Source organism: Giraffa tippelskirchi, chromosome 11 (assembly GCF_054371585.1).
Source record: "Giraffa tippelskirchi isolate mGirTip1 chromosome 11, T2T-mGirTip1v1.2.pri, whole genome shotgun sequence".
In the NCBI taxonomy this organism is placed as follows: domain Eukaryota; kingdom Metazoa; phylum Chordata; class Mammalia; order Artiodactyla; family Giraffidae; genus Giraffa; species Giraffa tippelskirchi.
The window spans coordinates 58,366,572-58,386,925 of NC_137285.1; the positions used below are offsets into that span (position 1 = coordinate 58,366,572).

Genomic DNA, 20,354 nt, shown 5'->3' on the forward strand with positions numbered 1-20,354 from the left:
CCTTTTCTTTTATTTGAAACAGACCCCACCCTTCCAAATGCAACAATGATTTCAGTTGTTAGAACACGTGACACGTGACTTACTAAGGCATCTTAAGGGCCTGAGTTGCTTTTCTGTCTGATCTACTTTTATATGGTCCCCTGTGATACTCCCTGGTAGCTCAGCTGGTAAAGAATCTGACTGCAATTCAGGAGACCTTGGTGTGATTCCTGGGTTGGGAAGTTCCCCTGGAGAAGGGACAGGCTACCCACTTCAATATTCTTGGGTTTCTCTTGTGCTCAGCTGGTAAAGAATCTGCCCGCAATGCAGGAGACCTGGGTTGGATCCCTGGGTTGGGAAGATCCCCTGGAGGAGGGCATGGCCACCCACTCTAGTATTCTTGCCTGGAGAATCCTCATGAACAAAGGAGCCTGGTGGGCTACAGTCCATGAGGTCATAAAGAGTCAGACAGGACTGAGTGGCTGAGCACAGCACAGTGTTATTTCCGACAGTTAGCATTTGAACTGGAGTCAAGGGAGATGCAGAGCTAGGCAAGCCTGGAGACTCATTATTCTGTTCCCCCACACAGGCAAGAGCAGCCATACCTGCCAGCTGGAAGGGCTTTGTATATCCTGTGAAGTCTTGGTAGTCAGTAGGCTGGGAATAAAAGACCCCTAAGTGTTAGGTCTGGGACTCTCCCTTCAGGTTCATTCTGAGCCCTAGGAATCTCACTGAGACCCACATAAAAAGAATTCTCTGAAGTCCATCCTTATTTACAGCTTGCTTTCTGTCATGCTTTCTTCTCCAGTCTCAGTTCTCTTTGCCTTCCAATTCTGATCTCTGTGTCATTTTCCCCCTATTTGTCTCCCTCTCAAATTTCTCTCTTATGCTCAGTAGGTTTCTTTTGACTTCTGCTCTGATTCTGTTCATCTGGTATTCAACTTAGCTCCCACTTTGTGCAGCTGGGTCTACCAAGGTGAAACTTTGATGAATCCTGGTTTCTGATGTTCTAGTTATTCTCAAGAAGGACAGCTCAAGCTGTGGTTTAGTGCAGGGCTCTCCCTCTGCCTTTTCTGCCCCTCCTCACCTCTTTATTTTTTCCATCCATGCCAACTTAATTCATTTATAATGAGAAATACAAATGTCAAGTTTATTGCAGTGCTTGTATTGTTAGATTGCTTTAATTTTTTCCCTGTAAGTAAAAGAAATCTTGCTTAGCAAACATGGCATCTGATGTAGGGTAGTCAATTATTATTTGACTGTTTAATCATCTTCAGAACAGGAAAATACTTTCCATCCCATGCTTGTGCTTAGGAATGTGTCTGCCATGTTGGGTGATACCAGTATTATATGTGGGAAATTCTCCTTCTCCAGGCTCCAACGTAGGCAGCTTGCGTGGCTAAAACTTTGGCTTTGAAAGTGCTTCTAACTTCTCAGTATCTCCTTCCTTTCTGCTTTCTTTTTCTGCTGCTTTAATATTGCATTTCTACACTTCTCTTTTTTCCTTCATTTTCCTATTTTTTGTTTCTTTTTTAAAAAATTATTACTCTGTTTATTTACTGGAGCATAATTGCTTTACAATGTTGCATTTCTGCTGTACAATGAAGTGAGTGTATGTTTACATATATCTCCTCCCTCTTGAACCTCCTCCCACGCTCACACCCAATCCCACCTGTCCAGGTCATCACAGAGCACCAAGCTGAGCTCCCTGTGCTACACAGTAGGTTCCCATTAGCTATTTGTTTTACACATGGTCATGTATATATGTCAGTCCTAATCTCCCTCCCTTTTCCCATTGTGTTCACATGTTTGTCCTTTACATCTGTCTCTATTCCTGCCCTGCAAATAGGTTCATCTGTACCATTTTTTTTCTAGATTCCACATATATGTGTTAATAAATTAATACAATGTTTATTTTTCTCTGACTTATTTCACTCTGTATGACAGACTCTAGGTTCATCTACATCTTTACAAATGACCCAACTTCATTCCTTTTCATGGCTGAGTAATATTCAGAAGGAAATGGCAACACACTTCAGTATTCTTGCCTGGAAAGTTCCATGGACAGAGGAACCTGGTGGGCTACAGTCCATGGGATCACAAAGAGTCAGACACGACTGAATGACTAAACAACAACAAACCACATCTTCTTTACCCATTCATCAATTTATGGACATTTAGGTTGCTTCCATGTCCTGACTATTATAAACAGTGCTGCAATTAGCATGAGGGTACAAGTGACTTTTGACATTATGGTTTTCTCAGGGCATATGCCCAGTAGTGGGATTGTTGGGGCATATGGTAGTTCTATGTTTAGTTTTTTAAAGAAACTCCATACTGTTTTCCATAATGGCTGTATCAATTTACATTCCAAACAACAGTGCAAGAGGGCAGACGAAGCAACTGACAAGGGATTAATCTCTAAAATACATAAATAGCTCATGTAACTCAATATCAAAACAACCAACGACCCAATTAAAAAAATGGGCAGAAGATCTAAATAGACATTTCTTTAAAGAAGACATATAGATGGCAAGAGACACATGAAAAGATGTTCAACATCACTAATTATTAGAGAAATGTAAATCAAAACTACAATGAGGTTATCACCTCACACTGGTCAGAATGGCCATTATAAAAAAAAAAAAAAATCTACAAGCAATTAATGCTGGAGAGGATGTGGAAAAAAGGGAACTGCACCTTTTGTTTCTTTCCCCAGAAAGCACTCTCTCTTGCAGCATCCTATGCCTTCCTGCACGCTCCTGACATTACGTCTTTCTCTCTGTCCTCCTGGCCTCTGCTTCTACTCATTTACCACAGAAAACAAGATCATCATTGGTAACTAAAGACAGATACCCGCAAAATTCATATATCTTTACACTCCCTGGAAATAGCAAAGTGCAATCACCATTCATTCCTATTTCTCTAGCTTCAGCAATGTGGTAGGGACCAAGGCACGCCAAAGATATTTGGAAAACCTCAACTGTTAATAATTGTCAGTCATGGTCATGACCCATGAAAATACTACTTTGGAGCTTTTGATGCATTATGTTTATAGCGAGTGTTATGTCATAATATTTACCTTAACCATTCTGTTGTTTATTTATCTTACCAGGTTGGGGTGGAGTGGGAGTGGCTCATCTTAGAATCTGTTCTGAATTAGTTACTTTAGGACTTGCTCTTAATAGTTTTTTTTTTCTCTGTGTGTGTGTGCTTTTCCTGAGTAAATGAGTAAATATGTGGGGAGATTCTCAAACTTGATGGGAAAATGAACCCAAGAAGAATTGAAGATGGGTAAAGATATCATTCCTTTTGCTTTTAGTGGTCAAAATTCCACATATTCATTAACTAAAATGAAAGCACTAGAAATCAATGAAATTAGAGTTAAAATGGGATAGAGTATTTCTAAAGAAAACCTTTTTGTTTTCATTTTTTGACAATGTGAATTAACTCCACTTATCCGCTTACAGCACGTTACCAGGTAGAACTCCTACCAAAACTGTTTTAATGAACAACAAAGACTCATTTGTAAGTAGTCATTTTTTTCCCCAATGACATTGTGAAAATATGTTTTTTTCTTGGTTTGCTATTCCCTGTACAATCTGGCTTATACTGATTTTCTCAGATCCTTGCTACTCAAAGGACTTTTGTGCACTGGGGGCGAAGTACTGGCAGTGTGTGGAAGTCACTCAGTCGTGTCTGACTCTTTGTGACCCCATGGACTTTACAGTGCATGGAATTCTCCAGGCAGAATACTGGAGTGGGTAGCCGTTCCCTCCAGGGGATCTTCCCAAACCTGGGATCGAACCCAGGTCTCCTGCACTGCAGGCAGATTCTTTATCAGCTGAGCCACCAGGGAAGCCCCGAGGGACCAGCAGGAAGTCAGTTAAAAGGCAGACACTCAGGGCCCCACTCCAGAGCTGCTGGAATGCTTTTAACAAGATCCCCAGATGATTCCTATGAACATTAACATTGAGAAATATTGACCTAGAAGATCTTTCTCCCCAAATTACCAAAAAGCTAACTTTAGTTTATTTTTTATGAGATTATCTGAAATTCTGAATTAATAGAGTCAAAATTAATCAACTTGTATTAAATTCCACTTCTAGTATTTATAGGGAGAAGGAACTGGCAACCCACTACATATTCTTCCCTGGAGGATCCCGTGGACAGGGGAGCCTGGTGGGCTGCTGTCCATGGGGTTGCACAGAGTTGGACATGACTGAAGTGACTTAGCATGCATGCATGGGTGCATTGGAGAAGGAAATGGAAACCCACTCCAGTGTTCTTGCCTGGAGAATCCCACAGAGGAGCCTGGTGGGCTGCTGTCTATGGGGTCGCACAGAGTCGGACACGACTGAAGTGACTTAGCAGCAGCAGCAGTGTTTATAGACTGAATTTTACCATTTGATTTTACTTATAATTTTATTATCTGATAGTTTATTTTATATGCTTGTATTATCTACTTTAGAGAAAAACATCAATTAAAAGCTGGAGTCATCTTCTTTCAATACTCTTTCAATCTATTCAGCGTAGATGGGCTCTATCCTTAGGATTCTGTTTGAAGGTGGTTTTGACATCTTAGCATTTCCTTTTCTGGAGCATTGTATTCTTTCCTCTAATGGTGTGATGGACAATTTCCTCAGTAGCAACCTATGTTTCATGTTTATTCCCTGAATTAAGAACTCTCAACAAACTTAGAGAAGTCTCCCGATATATGTTCAACTGACAATATTTGGAACCTAGTTGATGAGGTAGAAATTTCTTAAATTCTGTAAAACACATTCAAAGGTAAGTGTCAGCTTTTGGTTCAAATAGGAGGAAATTTGCAGAATGTCAGGGCAAACCTCTACTTATGGTATACACTTTGCTTTTCTTACTTCTACTTTTTCCATTATCTTTGTGCTTCAAACAATAGCTCTAAGTGGTCTAAGAGGTCTTTGTGGTCTTTGAGGCCTAAGTGGCCTTTGTGCAAGCCAAAAACTATAAGGCCAAATAAAAACTGTACAAGTCACATTTGCTTGATATCACTTTAAAAGGAAAATTTATTGATCTCTCTGGGAATCCATATTTTCTTTTAAAGACAGATAATACTGTAGCTATCTGGATGGCAACCTTTATCCTTTGCCACTTTATTAAAAATACTTTTTAGACATTAATTTATTTCAGATGACTCTCAAATTATTGTAAAACTAAGATATAAACTCTCTGGAGGCAGTATTTTTCTCTGTTGTATCTTCTAGCACCTAGGACAGTGCCCCACAGAGGGTGTATGATAAACTCTTGCTGACAGGATGAATAAACGAATTAAAAGATTAAAAAGATGAAAAATGTAAAGTCTCTTCAGAATTAAACAATTTAGATTCATTTCTTACTGGTAGCATTTTGCCAAAAATATCTTTGAGTAAGAGTCTCCCTGGAAACAAGATCTTATCTAAACAACTAAATAAGGGAAGCCAAAGATAATTGTGATTCTTAAAAGGACTATGTAGGAATGGTCCCAACAATATGCCCAGTGTACCTACAGCTCATCTATTTCACAGCTTTCATCTATGATGGTATCACAGCTAAAGTGCTTTTCTCTTAAAGCACCTCCTCTTCCTATCACTTGACTTCTGGTAACAAAGTTGTTCAGAGGAACTTCCTTTCTACTTCACACCTATCACCTTCCTGGACCTGAGACAGAGCCATTTTTTTCCTTTTAACCTTGACTTTGATGCCCTTCTCTCTATGGCTGGCTGGTGATATGGCTCTCTGATATTTATCTGATAGGCTTATGACCCCCATTTTACCTCCTTTTTCCTTATGGAAGAACATACTCTATGCTTATGGTAGGGTAGGTAGATGGGTAGATAGGGAATAATGGCATGATTATTTTCCCTCTTGGGGGCTTTGTGGTCAGAATAACTTCTATCTTCTCCCATTTCATTTGTATGTCCTATACCCCTGCACCCCCACAGAAGATATCTGGCCTTCCTACAGCCCTGCTGAGTTCCACAGCTTTTCAAAAGGGCTCAATATTTTAAAAATATATTTTATAATTTTAAAAGGAAAATCCAACTCTGTTGTTTTCTACTTAATTTTACTGCTAAAAATGTGATAAGCAATTCCACATGTTTTGTGGACTGGCCCAGAAAACTTAATTCCTCCTGGGAAATACATTCCTTTAAAAAGCCATGATTTGCTAGTGAACTTTCATAAGCTGGGAACTGCTGCTAAGTCGCTTCAGTCGTGTCCGACTCTGTGCGACCCCATAGACGGCAGCCCACCAGGCTCCACCGTCCCTCGGATTCTCCAGGCAAGAACACTGGAGTGGGTTGCCATTTCCTTCTCCAATGCATGAAAGGGAAAAGTGAAAGTGAAGTCGCTCAGTCGTGTCCGACTCTTAGCGACCCCATGGACTATAGCCTATCAGGCTCCTCCGTCCATGGGATTCTCCAGGCAAGAGTACTGGAGTGGGGTGCCATTGCCTTCTCCAAAGCTGGGAACTGTAATATACAATAAAGTAGGTTTACAGTCCAAAATCATAAAAGATTTTGAAAGGATTGTATAATGATAATAATTCCTTAAGCATTGTAAAAGCAAACAACTATCCATTCAGTTGGTAAAAACAATGTGTAGCCTTTATCATAAGAGGTGCATTCACAAGCAAAGCGTGTATGTAGAGCTAACATATTAGGATGGCCAACGGATGTGGGCTCTATAGTCAGAATCCCACTTCTGTGACTTACAAGTTCTTTGCGATCAGCAGGTTACTTCTGTTGGTGTCCCAGTTTTCTCATCTATAATAAGAGACACAATAATATGACTTATTTCTAGAATTTTTGTAAAGACTAAATAAAATACTGTATGTACAGTATTAAGATACTGTAAGTACAGTGATTATCATGCATTAAGTGCTAAATAAATATCAGTGCTAATAGTCTTTTTGTTGTTGTTCAGTCACTTAATTGTGTACGACTCTGCGATCCCATGGACTGCAGCATGCCAGGCTCCTCTGTCCTTCACTATCTCCTGGAGTTTGCTCAAATTCATGTTCATTGAGTAGATGATTTCATGTTTATCTTTGAAAATTCAACTGCCTTTGAATGAATCTAAAAATCAATGGCAAGTTAAGACATTCTGAGAGTTTTACATCATGTGCTCTATTAAAAACACGATATAAGAGTGAGTTGATTAGCTGGAGAGGGAGCTTAGCTCACCTTGGCATCCACATTTTATGTACTTCACCCTTTTCCATTTGATCCCAGACGCAAATGATGGCCCTGGAAAGGAAGCCAGGTGCTTATGTTGGCGACAGTATTGGAAAATTTGAAGATGCATGGACATGTTCTTTATACGAGCTAATGGTCTATTTGCTGTATTTGCTATTCCTTAAAAATGTAAGCTACTAATATCATTATTTTGAAAATAAAATTCAAGTCAAATAGTCCATAGTATATGACTATACTACATCAGCGGTGGATCAAATATTACAACTCAAACATTTTTGTTCATGTTAGAGAGGCAGATTCCAATGAGGACAGCTGAGAGCTTCAAGGCACAGAACTAGCTGAGACATAATTCAGGCAAATATGCCTGTTTGAGCCAGGCCTGTAATAAGAGGGTGAAATCAAAAGAAGGAATCACACTGTTGTTTTTTTTCCCCCCCGCAGTGAGAATTTAACATAAAGAATTGTTAATTAATGATTGAAGAATTGACAAGGCTAAAAGACAACCTGAAGTTATCTCCAAGGTAACAACTGCAGGGAGCAGCCATCAACCCTGAGGCTGAGAGAGGTTGAGAAGGTAAAGGGAGGAGTCGGAGTTATTACAGCTTAAAGCTTGGGGGAGGGGGCTGGTTTGTGGATGGTCAGAGGAGGGACCCTGTGGACCTGGGACCTGAATTTTTAAAGAGAAGACACAAACTGCTGCTGGTGTCTCTGAGCAGGCATATAAAATTGGAAAAAACCTGCAAACTGGATTTAATATTAATTGGGATTAACTGCCAGGGTGAAGCAGAGGCGTGGTTGATTGTTGCTGTCAGGAGCAGGAAGCAGCAGACTCTTTCCCTTTCTCCAGCCCTGTAGTCTCCTCCAGCAGCCCTGTTGGAAGAGTCTAACAGAGCCAGCGAAACAGAAATGCAGTCTGCAGAGTCCTAGTCTCAGCATCACAAGGCAGAGAAGAGAAGGGCGGGTTTGAAGCAGATAGACCATAGCATAATATGGGGTCTGCAGGGTAGTGATTGGAGTAGTTGGAGGAACAAGGCAGGATCGGTGGTCCCATGAGATCGCTCTGTCCTTCCTAGGGCAAATGGGGTACTATGAGATAGGATAGCCTTGTGGGGGAGGTGTCAGTCATAAGTGATGCTGAGGCAGTCTTGGGGGCATGTGCCTGGAACTTAATGGTTTGGCTGCTGGTCTTGCGGCAGGATGCCATAGCCTCCTAAGTGTTAGGCTGAAGCTGTTGCAATTATTGTTGTCCTTGTCAAAATGACTCAGAAGCTAATGCAGATCTGAGGCTGTAAGTGAGGGTCATCAAGTGACTACTGTGGTGGTGAAGGAGCTAATGTAGGGAAAGAGGATTGAGAACCCAAGTTAGTGCTCAAAATATTCCATGGAGACAAAAGCCAATACTTCCATAAGCAGACAGGAAATACTTCAGTTTGCAGCATGTGAGTTGTGAGAGAAAGAGAGAGAGAGGATGGGAGAGAGTGCTTTTTAGTATTGTGTATATTGACTAAAGAAAGGTAAGTGGTCCTCAGGACACTGTAGAATTGATCATGGAAAACTCACATTCAATCTCCCAAGATTCTCGACCAATTGGAAAGTCCATGGTGAGGGATGATGTGGCCCCAGAGCAAGGTAGTTCTTAATTGCCTTGAGCTGGCATTCATGGAGCTTTATAATTTGACCCTTTCTCATGTCTCTGGGGCTGCCCACTCCTATTCCCTGCCAACAGTCCCTGTCGACCAGCCATGGAACACTGCCGATAATACTAGTGCTTTATCTCTCCCAGACCAATTAAGCCAGACTATTTGGATATGGGATAGGGTTGCTGGTATTTTTTAAAAATTCCCCATGAAATTCTAATGTCAGCCAAACTAATGAACTATGTGTTTGAGAATCCAATGCCCCAACTAATCTGTTTTTCAATTTAATTTACCAGGCAATATTTTTGGTGCTGGAGGTACAAATGAGAAAAGATAAATATCTTATGATCCAAGAGGAGAGATCAAGACATAGATATATATGATTTAATCTGGTAAGTTTTATGAATAATTAGCTATTGAAAAGGATGATAATTAATTCTACCTGGGCATATCTGAAGCGAAAAGATGAGGAAACCCTCACATCACAAAGGAAAATATGCATCTAGAATGTAGAAGATTAGTCTATAATTGAGTTAATTCTTGGAGGATGAATAGGCTTTTAACAAAGAGCTTAGAGTATGAAAGAGCATGCCTTGTTCAGTCATGATGAATAGTCTGTATGACTAGATATTTGGGTGAATTGGGTGAAAAGTTAGAGATGAGACAGAAAAGGAGAGTGAAAACCACATTGTAAATGGTTTTGAATTCAATGTCGATTGAACATCCATGAGAATCCTAGTACTCAGCTAAGTTCTAAAGGTACAAAAATGAATAAAAATCAGTACCTATTTTTAAGATGCTCTCAGTTATATGGATGAGTCAAATACAAGGTGGTGGAGGGCAGCAGGGCAGGAAGAGAGAACTATATGGACGAAAACACAGAGGCTTGACCATGCCTGTGATTTCAGTACTGCTGAATGGCTGATAGAGATGGATGGAGATAAATCTTAAAAGCCAGAGTGAATGAGATTGGAAAGCACTGTGGACTGTATTTTTATTATTTTTAAAATTTTTTACTGGAGTCTAGTTATTGAATAGTATGGAAGTTCCGTAAAAATCTAACACGAGAGCTACCGTATGACCCAGCAATCCCACTACTGGGCACAGGCTCAGATAAAACTGTAATTCAAAAAGATACGTGCACTTCAATGTTCATCGTAGTACAGTTTACAGTAGCCAAGACACAGAAGCAACCCAAATGTCCATCACCAGAGGCACGGATAAGATGTGTACCGTACTGAGGAGTTTGGATTTTATGCTATGACTTAACAAGGGGGTATGAGGATTTTAAAGTGAAGATTGACATGGCTCATATCTGATTTATAATTGATAATCTTGGTTGTACCGCACAAGTTTTGACTTGGCAGAAAGGTGGAAATTGGAGAACAAAACACCAGGTAAGTACTATTAAAGTAGTCCAGATAAGAGATTTTCTGATTTAAGGCAGCTGGGTTTTGTCATTAATGGGTTGGAGTTTATGGGCTTAGGAAGAGAGGGAAGGGGAATTTTTTCCTTTTCATACGTTTTGGTGAGAGGAAAGAGGATGCCTTGAGTCTGAGGTTTCTGGGTTATCCCGGTGGAGCAGGGACAGCTGAAAATACACTTCTAGACCATAGACTAACATAGACTGGAAATGGCGGTGTGGTGTCAGCAGCTTGTGGGGGGCGGATGAAGCTAAGTAAACAGCCAGATGTGAACTGACTCTTGGGGAAAGTCAACATTCAGACATGAACAAAAGAAAGATGCAGAAGGAGACTAGAAAAAATGGGAGAAAATCAGGAGGGATGAATATTTCAGAGGTCTTTCTTCTCTCTAGATATTAACATTAGGGAGAAGATCATTTCAGGAGGAATGGATTGTACAACAGTGTCAATTTTTGACTGAAAAGAAGTCAAATAGTATAAAAAACTGAGAAAAAAACCTTTCAGACCAAATTCCATGAACAAAGGGGACCATACATGTCTTTGATACATATTAGGTACCTAATGTCTGTGGAATGAATGAAGGGATTTATGTTTTGGATTTACCTTAAGGGACATTACTGCTACGGTTCTCCAATTTTCTCTTGCCTGTATATAAGATAACCTATATTTCAAACTATAACCCATATTAGATAGGAATATTTCTCTGGTTTTCAAAGAAAGGAGATAGAATTAACCTAAAAGGAATATAACCATATTTTTCTAGTTAAAAATGGGCATTATTTTGCACAAAAAAAGCATCTTCCTCTCATTTCCAGATAAATGATATATTAGGTATTAAACAATAGAAGATGAAATAGCACATATTTAATTTCCTTTGTCATTAGAAGTATGTTCCTTTTGACCTTTACAAGTTAAATTCAAAAGTTAATTCAATTTTCTGACTAAAGGCTATTAAGGTTCCAAGGCAAGGATTTAGGTTGGATTCAGAAAGATTTTAATGAGTTGGAGGTGGGTCAAAAAACATTTACCACTCACTTTCAAAACTGCTCCTATTTATCATGACTTTTTCTCTCTTTTCATAGTGTGTCCTCTATCAAAATTAAATCCTATTAGGTGATCAACCGCTATAATAATTTGAAAGAAGCCAAATGTCTTTCAAGGGACCTAATGAAATAATTTGTAGACTATTTAAAAAATACATCACTTGAAAGGAATTTGACTTAATTTTTTTTCAGTGAAGAAGCTTCAAAACTGCTGCAAACCTAAATATTGTTTTAAATCTTATTTGTACTCTTCTAACTTTCCATTTATATTCACATTCACTAGGATGATATTTAGTTTTATATTCTCTTTGAGGGAGAGCATTATGAAGGTGATTAACAGATTATGTGAAATTTTAGTTGGTTAATATAAACTTATTCAGAAAAATTCTGTTTTTGAGCATTGCATGTACGCATAGATTGCTCATTATAGATTAGTAAGGAATGCAGATGGCATGGTTTTATTAGTGGTTTGAGCTACTATCTTAGCTTAGTTTTTCCAGAAACAGCCTCAGAGAAGAAGATTTGGGGCCAAGTGATTTATTAAGGAGGTACTTCCAGGAGAAACTAGAAAGAGAAATGGGGCAGGGAAGGAGGCAGGCCAAGTAAGGGTGGGGGTTCAGGCAATGTCCTTCTTGGCCTCACCTTGAGCCCAAAGGAGAGCTCTGGGGCATTTTGAATCCCCTGAGTGCCTTACCCTAGGCAAAAAACTTGGACTGTCTAGTTTGGTATCAACAAGACATTGGCTTAGTGCTATGGGCTACTCTAGTGGGCTCAGATAGTAAAGAATCTGCCTGCAGTGCAGGAGATCTAGATTTCATCGTTGGGTTGGGAAGATCCCCTGGAGAAGGGAATGCCTACCCACTTCCGTATCTTGCCTGGAGAATTCCATGGACAGAGGAGCCTCACAGGCTACAGCCCATGGGGTCACAAAGAGTCAGACACGACTGAGTGACTGACACTTTTCACACAGTGAAGGTGGAGGAAGACAGGGGAGTACACTCCCAGAACTTTCTTCTACTTTATTTGGGCAAAGCAGTGGTTGCAGTAGCCTGAGGACAGACGTTGGAGGAGCGTCTATGGCACTGGCCATTGAAGTCAAAAAAGGTAGGTGTAGGGTGTGAGGGTTGAGTAGGGGGTAAGAAATTATAGAAGTGATATGAAGTGATCTCAGCAAAGCAAAAACAATATGCTTTATATAGTCAAAACCTAATTTGTTTGAAGATATTACAACTTCTACATTCCTCTAATTTCACTTTAGTTCTTGATTCAAAAGTCCATACCAACAAGGTTTTATGTAACTACTTATAGCACGTTGGTTGCTGAGTTAAAAATGTCCACTCTTCTTTATAGATAAAACCAGGTAGAAATACATTTAGAGACATGCTAGCTGGCTAAAGGAAATGTTCTTTATTGCTCTATTTTTTTTTTGTTTGGAGAGGCTCTTTTCTGATCCTAGAACAAACTATTCCATATGACATTCTTCGATAGTAAAAATAGGTACCTGATTCACCAAGATAGCTTCCACATCACATTTGACAAATGACCATTTTTCTCATTCAGCAGTTTTTTTGTTTTTTTTTTTTACAGATCCACATGAAGTTTGTTTTGCTTTTGTTATGGGGAGTCACTCTTCTCATCTTAGTTTGGCAAAGATATTTTTTTGGTCCAAGGATAAAGAAAGCATATAAAAGCATGTGATGATGTTTTTAGCTCAAAAGCACTTCACAGAAATCTCTATGTCATTAGTTTCTCTTTATTGAGAGTATGAGAAGTTAGTTGGTACAAAAGTTCCTTCATGGTTTGCAGTAACTGCTGGGAAGATTAAGCAATGTAGTTTGAAACATACGCTTGCTTTGCTTTTGCAAAGAGTGATATTCTAAGCTCCATTGTCCTCTGAAAAGATTCAGATTTTGATGGAAGAAAATATGACAGAGATCTTACGACCATAACTAATATTTCTTGTAGAGTCAAATATTTCATTATAGTGTTGACAAACCACAGACAATAGGCAATCCAGGTCAGAGTTTACCCACTGCCTTCCCTTTTGCAGGGGACTGAGAGAGGAGGATGCCTCAAACTGAGGGTGAGAGGTTAATCCAATCTCTGTTAGTCCATCTTGGCTGCAAGTGGAAATAGAATCTTTGTCTTTTGAAAGTGGATATGATTTTTAAAAACAGCCCAAAGAGGGGATCCAACCAAGATGGCAGAGTAGCAGGATGGGAAACTCACCTCCTTCCATAAATACATCCAAGATACATCTTCAAAAAGAACAATTCTCACAGAACATGTATAGAATATCAGCAGAAGACCTCAAACACCTGAAAGGATAGGAAAGGTCTCTATGTAACTTGGTGGGACAACAGGAAAAAATGAAAGTGGAAGGGGGATGAGACCTGTGCCTCTGGGAGGGTGACGAGAAAGAAGAAAAGTTTACACCCTGGAAAGCCCCCTCACTGGTGCGAAGACCAGGCAGGACAGAAAGGAAGTATCAAAGGATCAGAGGCGAGCACAACAGCTCTTTGTGACAGGTGGCACAGAGGAAGACCTGCACAGAGTCCATGCCACCCCTTGGTTTCTCCAGCCTGAGATGTGCCTCTGCTGGTATGGGTAGGGGCTTGGTAATGGAACTCAGGGTTCAGAGCACCGACTCAGGGAGAGTACTGCTGCTGGCTGTAAGGAGACAGTTGAAGGGACTGGAGTGTGGTACTGCAGCAACCAGAGGTGTTTGTCAAAGAAGCCCTGGGCCCACCACAGAAGCAAAGCTCCATCATTAAGAGGCACCTAAAGGGAGGGCTGAAGCCACCATTACAGCCTTTTCTCTGTGAGTTGGCCCCTGCCTCCATCGGCTTTGGGAAGACAATCCTAGCTGCCACTTTAGCCAGTTCCTCCTGAGGCAGGCTTTGTAAATTTAGTGCCTTCAGGACATCTGAATGGACAGTGGGTACTCCTGCAGTTGGGACGGGTCTGGCCGTAGCAGCTGTGGGCTTTGTGAGAATGTGCATGTGGGGGCTGGGCTGAGCCACCTCCAAAGCTCCCACAGCAGGTCCGGGTGTGCAACTACTACAGTCTTAGGACCTGACTTCTGTGGATTTGCACTGATGACTTTGTGAAAACAATGTCTGCAGGATACCAGGGCTGATTATCAGCATTCCCAAGGTTGAGACAGGGTCAAGGGCAGTGCAAACAGCAGTGTATTTTGTAAGCCCACACAACAGGTGATAGGTGACAAAACAGTACATTCAATGGTGAACAGCTCTGGCAGAGGAATGCTCAGTGGCTCTTCTCCCAGTGGAAGAGCTCCAATCCCACCAATTTCACACCACAGATCACAAACACAGCACAAAAATGGATCTCAAGGGCTCCACTTCAACAGCTAGGGAACAGACCTTGTCCCTGACAGGACTGTGACAACCAAGCAGCAAAGAGGAGGCCCTGCTCAATATTCAGTGCAGGCTCTGGCCACCACAATACCAGTCACACCTCCTATCAAGGGGGACACGGCCAGCATACACTGAGAAGAGAGGTGGCAGGCATCCACACTAAAAACAGCGCTTATGCCAAAAAAATTAAACCCTAACAGGCTATATGGGGATGTTCCCACATAAAAATAGCCCTCCAAGACCATAGTAGATAACTGTTTCTCCTAAACTCATACAGCAAGAGAAATAAAAGTAAAATGAAGAAGCAGAGGAACCATTCCCAATTAAAAGATCAAGAAAATTCCCCTGAACAAGCTAACAATGAAACAGACCTCCTCAGTCTAATAGACACCACTTTAAAAAGGAGATAGTGAAAATACTGAAGAAATTAAGAAAGAAAATTGACATAAATGCAAATTACTCTTAAAAAGAGCTAGAAACTATAAAGAGGACCCAAGAAAAATTAGAAAATTCATTTGCAGAGATGAAAGCTCAACTAAAGGTGACGAATAGCAGGATGAATAATGCAGAAGAACGAACAAGTGATCTGAAAGACAGAAAAATGGAAATCGCCCAATCAGAACAGCAGATAGAATACCAAAGAACAACAAAAAAAGAGAAAACAGGATAAGAAACCTATGGGATCATATAAAGTGTGCCAGTCTATGCATAACAGGGATTCCAGAAGGAGAAGAGAGAGAGAAAGGGATGGAAAATGTAATTGAAGACATTATCACTGAAAAGTTCCCAATTAAAGAAGGAAAAAGATATCCAGGTACAGGAAGAACAGAGGGTCCCAAATAGATAACCTCAAATCGACCTACACCAAGACATATAATAATAAAAATGTCAATAAAGGCAGCAAGAGAAAAACAAAGAATTAATTATGAGGGAACCTCCATAAGGTTATCAGCTGATTTCTCTACAGAAAGATTGCAGGCCATAAGGGAGTGACAAGATATATTCCGAGTCCTGAAAGAGAAAAACCTGTAACCTGGGATATTCTACCTAGCAAGGTTATAATTTAGAATAGAAGGAAAGATAAAGAATTTCTCAGAAAAGCAAAAACTAAAAGAATATAGCATTACTAAGCCTATTCTAAAGTAACTATTGAAAAGTCGTCTCTAAAAAAAAAAAAGAGTAAGACTCTATAGCAAATAGAAAATTACAACTGGAAAGTAAATCACTTAAATATGCCAGTACACAGATCAAAAAAATATAAAAAATAAATTTCTGTGAAAGTGACGATAACCACAATGAGCAGCAAAAGGATGAAAATGAAGATGTAAAATACAAAATAATAAAATGTGGGTGAAAAGAGTAAGAAAATGTAGTTTTTCCTAGAATGTGTTTGAGCCTATATGACTACCAGCCTAAGGCAAGAAGATATAGGGGGGTGTTACTACACTTGAAAAATAGGTTAACCACAAACCAAAAACATATGATAGATTCACAAAAATCAAAAACAAGAGAACATAAACATAACACAAAAGAAAACCTTCAAACCACAAAAGGAAAAAGAAAAAAGGAACAAAGAAGAAATATAAAATCAATGGGAAAAAAGGTTTGAAATGGAAATAAATACATATCTAAGAATAATTTCCTTAAATGTCAATGGACTAAATACTTCAACCAAAAGACACAGAGTGGCAGGTTAGATAAAAGAAAAAGAGCCTACAATATGCTGCCTATAAGAGATCCACTTTAGGGCAAAAGGTACATATAGATTGAAAGTGAGGGGATGGAAAAAGATATTTCATGCAAACATAAATGATAAGAAAGCAGGGGTCACAATACTCATATAAGACAAAATGGAGTTTTAAACAAAGGCTATAAAGAATTATAGAAGGGTCAATACAAGGAAAGGATATTACACTCATCAACATGTATGTACCCAATATAGGAGTGCTCAAATACATAAAATAAATACTAACAGACATAAAGGGAGAAACTGGTAGGAATACAACAATAGTAGGAGACTTGAACAATCCACTAATGTCAATGGACAGATCTTTAAAACAGAAAATCAATAACGCAACAGAGATCCTAAATGATACAATAGTACAGCTAGACTTACTTGATATTTTCAGGACATTACATGGAAAAAAAGTAGAATACACATTTTTTCAAGTGTACATGAAATATTCTCTAGGACTGACCACATACTAGGGCACAAAACAACCCTCAAAAGTTTAAGAGTATAATAATTATTTCAAGCATCTTTCCTGACCACAGGGTTATGAAATTAGAAATTAAACACAGAAAAGGAAATGACAAAACAACAACAACAACAATTACATGGAAACTAAACAACATGCTACTAAAAAAGCCAGTGGGTCAACGGTGAATCAAAGAAGAAATTTAAAAATACCTTGAGGCAAATGACAATGACAACGCACCATACCAAATCTATGAGAGGCAGCAAAAGCAGTTCTTAGAGAGAAGTTCATAACAAAACAGGTCTTTTTAAAGAAATAAGAAAAATCTCAAATAAATAATCTAATCCACTACATAAAAAATTAGAAAAATAACAAACAAAATTTAAAATCAACAGAAGGAAGGAAATAATAAAGATCAGAGAGGAAATAAATAAAATAGATAATTAAAAAATCAATTGAAAAAATCAATAAAACTAAGAGCTGGTTCTTTGATAGGGTAAACAAAATTGAGAAATCTCTGGCCAGGCTCATCAAGAAGAAGAGAGAGAAAACCCAAATAAATAAAATAAAAAATGAAAGAGAAGAAATCACAACTGATACTACAGAAATGCAAAATGAACAGAGAATACTGTGAACAATTAATACGGCAACAAATTTGACAACCAAGAAAAAATGGGCAAGTTTCTAGAAACAATCGGCCCATCAAAACGAAACAGGTAACTTGAACAGACCAATCACTGGAAGTGAAATACAATCTGTAATTTAAAAATACAACTCCACACAAACAAAAGCCCAGGACCAGAGGGCTTTCCAGGAAATTCTACAAACATTGAAAGAAGAACTTATATGATCCTTCTCAAACTCTTCCAAAAGGCTAAAGAGGAGGAAACATCTCCAAAGACATTCTATGAAGCCATTATCACCTCAATACCGAAACCAAAAACACTTCCAAAAAAGAAAATTACAGGCCAATATCTTTGATGAATATAGATGTAATAATTCTCAATACTGGCAAACTGAATCAACAACACATAAAGAAAGGTCATACACCATGACCAAGTTGGATTCACCCAAGGTCACACGAATGGTTCAACATATGCAAATCAATCAGTGTGATACACCACATGAACAAAAGAAAAGATACAATCATCTTAATAGCATTTGATAAGATTCAACATCCATTCATGATAAAAACTTTATAAAAAGTGGGTATAGAGGGAACGTATCTCAACATAATAAAAGCTACTTATGACAAATGCACAGCCAATATAATACTCAATGAAAAACTGAAAGCCTTTCCACTGAAATCTGAAACAAGACAAGAATTACCACTCTCGTGACTTCTATTTAACATAGTACTAGAAGTCTTAGTCACAAAAATCAGACAAGAAAAAGAAATAAAAGGTATTCAAATTGGTATGGAAGAGGTTGTATATAGAAATGGGTTGCATTTCTTTACACTGACAAGGAAATATCCAAAAGTGAATGCAAACAAAAGACTCCTTTAAAAATGACATCAAAAAAGACAAAATACTTGGGAATAAACCTTACCAAAGAGGTAAGACTTATATGCTGAGAACAATAAAACATTCATAAATGAAACTGAAGATGATTCAAAGAAATGGAAAGATATTCCATGCTCTTAGATTAGAAGAATTAGTATTTTTAAAATGGCCATACTACTCCAAGAAATCTGCAGATATCATGCATCACCTATTAAAATTTGCATGACATTTTTCACAGAACTAGAGTATATAATCCAAAAATTTATATAAAAGCATGAAAGACCCCAAATTGCCAAGGCAATTCTGAGGAAAAAGAACAAAGCAAGAGACATAAATCTCCCAGATTTTTGACAATACTACAAAGCTATAGGAATCAAATGTGTGGCATTAGCACAAAAATAGGCATAAAAAGGATGAATGGAAAAGGACAGAGAGCCCAGAAATAAACCCATATACCTATGGAAAATTAAATCTTCAGCAAAGGAGACAAGGGTATACAGTGAGAAAAAGAATCTCTTCAGCAAGTTTTATTGGGAATGTTGGACAACCACATGTAAATCAATGAAGCTAGGACACATCCACATATCATACACAAAAGTAAACTCAAAATGGGTTAAATATGTACATACAAAACATCATAAAGCTCCCAGGAAAAACACTGGCTGACATAAATCATACCAATGTTTTCTTATGTCAGTCTCCCAAAGCAACAAAAATAAAATAAAAATAAACAAATGGGACCTAACCAAACTTATAAGCTTTTGCAAGGTGAAGGAAATCATAAATAAGACAAAAAGACAACCTACAGACTGGGAGAAAAAACTGCAAATAATGCAGACTGGCAAGGGATTAATTCCCAAAATATACAGAGAGCTCATACAATTCAGTATCAAAAGAAAACAATCAAAAAATGAGCAGAAGACCTACGTAAGACATTTCTCCAAAGAAGACATACAAATAGCTAATGGGCACATTAGCTAATTATCATCACTAATTATTAGAGAAATGCAAATCAAAACAATAATTAGCTACCACCTCACACCAGTCAGTATGTGCTGTGCTGTGCTCAGTCGCTTCAGTCGTGTCTGACTCTTCGCGACCCCGTGGACTGTAGCCCGCTAGGCTGCTCCGTCCATGGGATTCTCTAGGCAAGAATACTGGAGTGGGTTGCCATTTCCTCCTCCACCTGTCAGTATGGTTATCATTAAAATGTCTACAATAATAAATGCTAGAGAAGGTGCAGAGAAAAGAGAACCCTCTCATACTGTTGGTAGGAATGTAAAGTGGTGCAGCCACTATGGAAAATGGTATGCAGGTTCCTCAAAAAACTATAAAGAGTTGCCATACGATCCAGTAATACCACTCCTGGGCTTATACTCAGATAAAACCATAATTCAAAAAAGTACTTGTACTCCTATATTCATAGTAGCACTACTCACAATAACCAAGACATGGAAACAACCTAATGTCCTTGACAGATGAATGGATAAAGATGTGGTATATACATGTATATATATGTAAACATATGTTTGTGTGTGTATATATACACACACACACACACATTCACACACAATGGAATATTACTCAGTCATAAAAAAGAGTGAAATAGTGCCATCTGCAGTAACATGGATGGACCTAGAAAGTGATATTATTATTGAGGTAAGTCAGAAAGAGAAAGACAAATACCATATGATATCACTTATGTCTGGAATCTAAAATACAACACATATGAACATATCTGCAAAACAAAAACAGACAGATACAGAGAATGGAGGTGTGGTTGCCAAGTAGGAGGGTAAATGGAGGGGAGGATTGGGAGTCTGTGATTAGCAGATGCAAACTATTATATATATGATGGATAACAACAAGATCCTACTGTAATACACAGGGAACTATATTCAGTATCTTATTGAATATTGAATAGGTCATAATGGAAAAGAATATGAAAAAGAATATATGTATGTAATAACTGAG

The 20,354-nt window shown here is 38.7% G+C and overlaps 1 long non-coding RNA gene across 1 annotated transcript in view; it reads left to right on the forward strand.

Annotated features, from left to right (window-relative positions):
* Positions 1–480: 480 nt before the first annotated feature.
* Positions 481–20,354, forward strand: part of LOC145527046 (uncharacterized) — a 74,424-nt gene continuing 54,550 nt past the window's right edge. The window contains exons 1-4 of the long non-coding RNA XR_014069429.1: positions 481–568; positions 3,450–3,507; positions 7,635–7,767; positions 9,127–9,222. This is a non-coding gene — a long non-coding RNA (uncharacterized LOC145527046). The remainder of the gene's footprint in view (positions 569–3,449; positions 3,508–7,634; positions 7,768–9,126; positions 9,223–20,354) is intronic.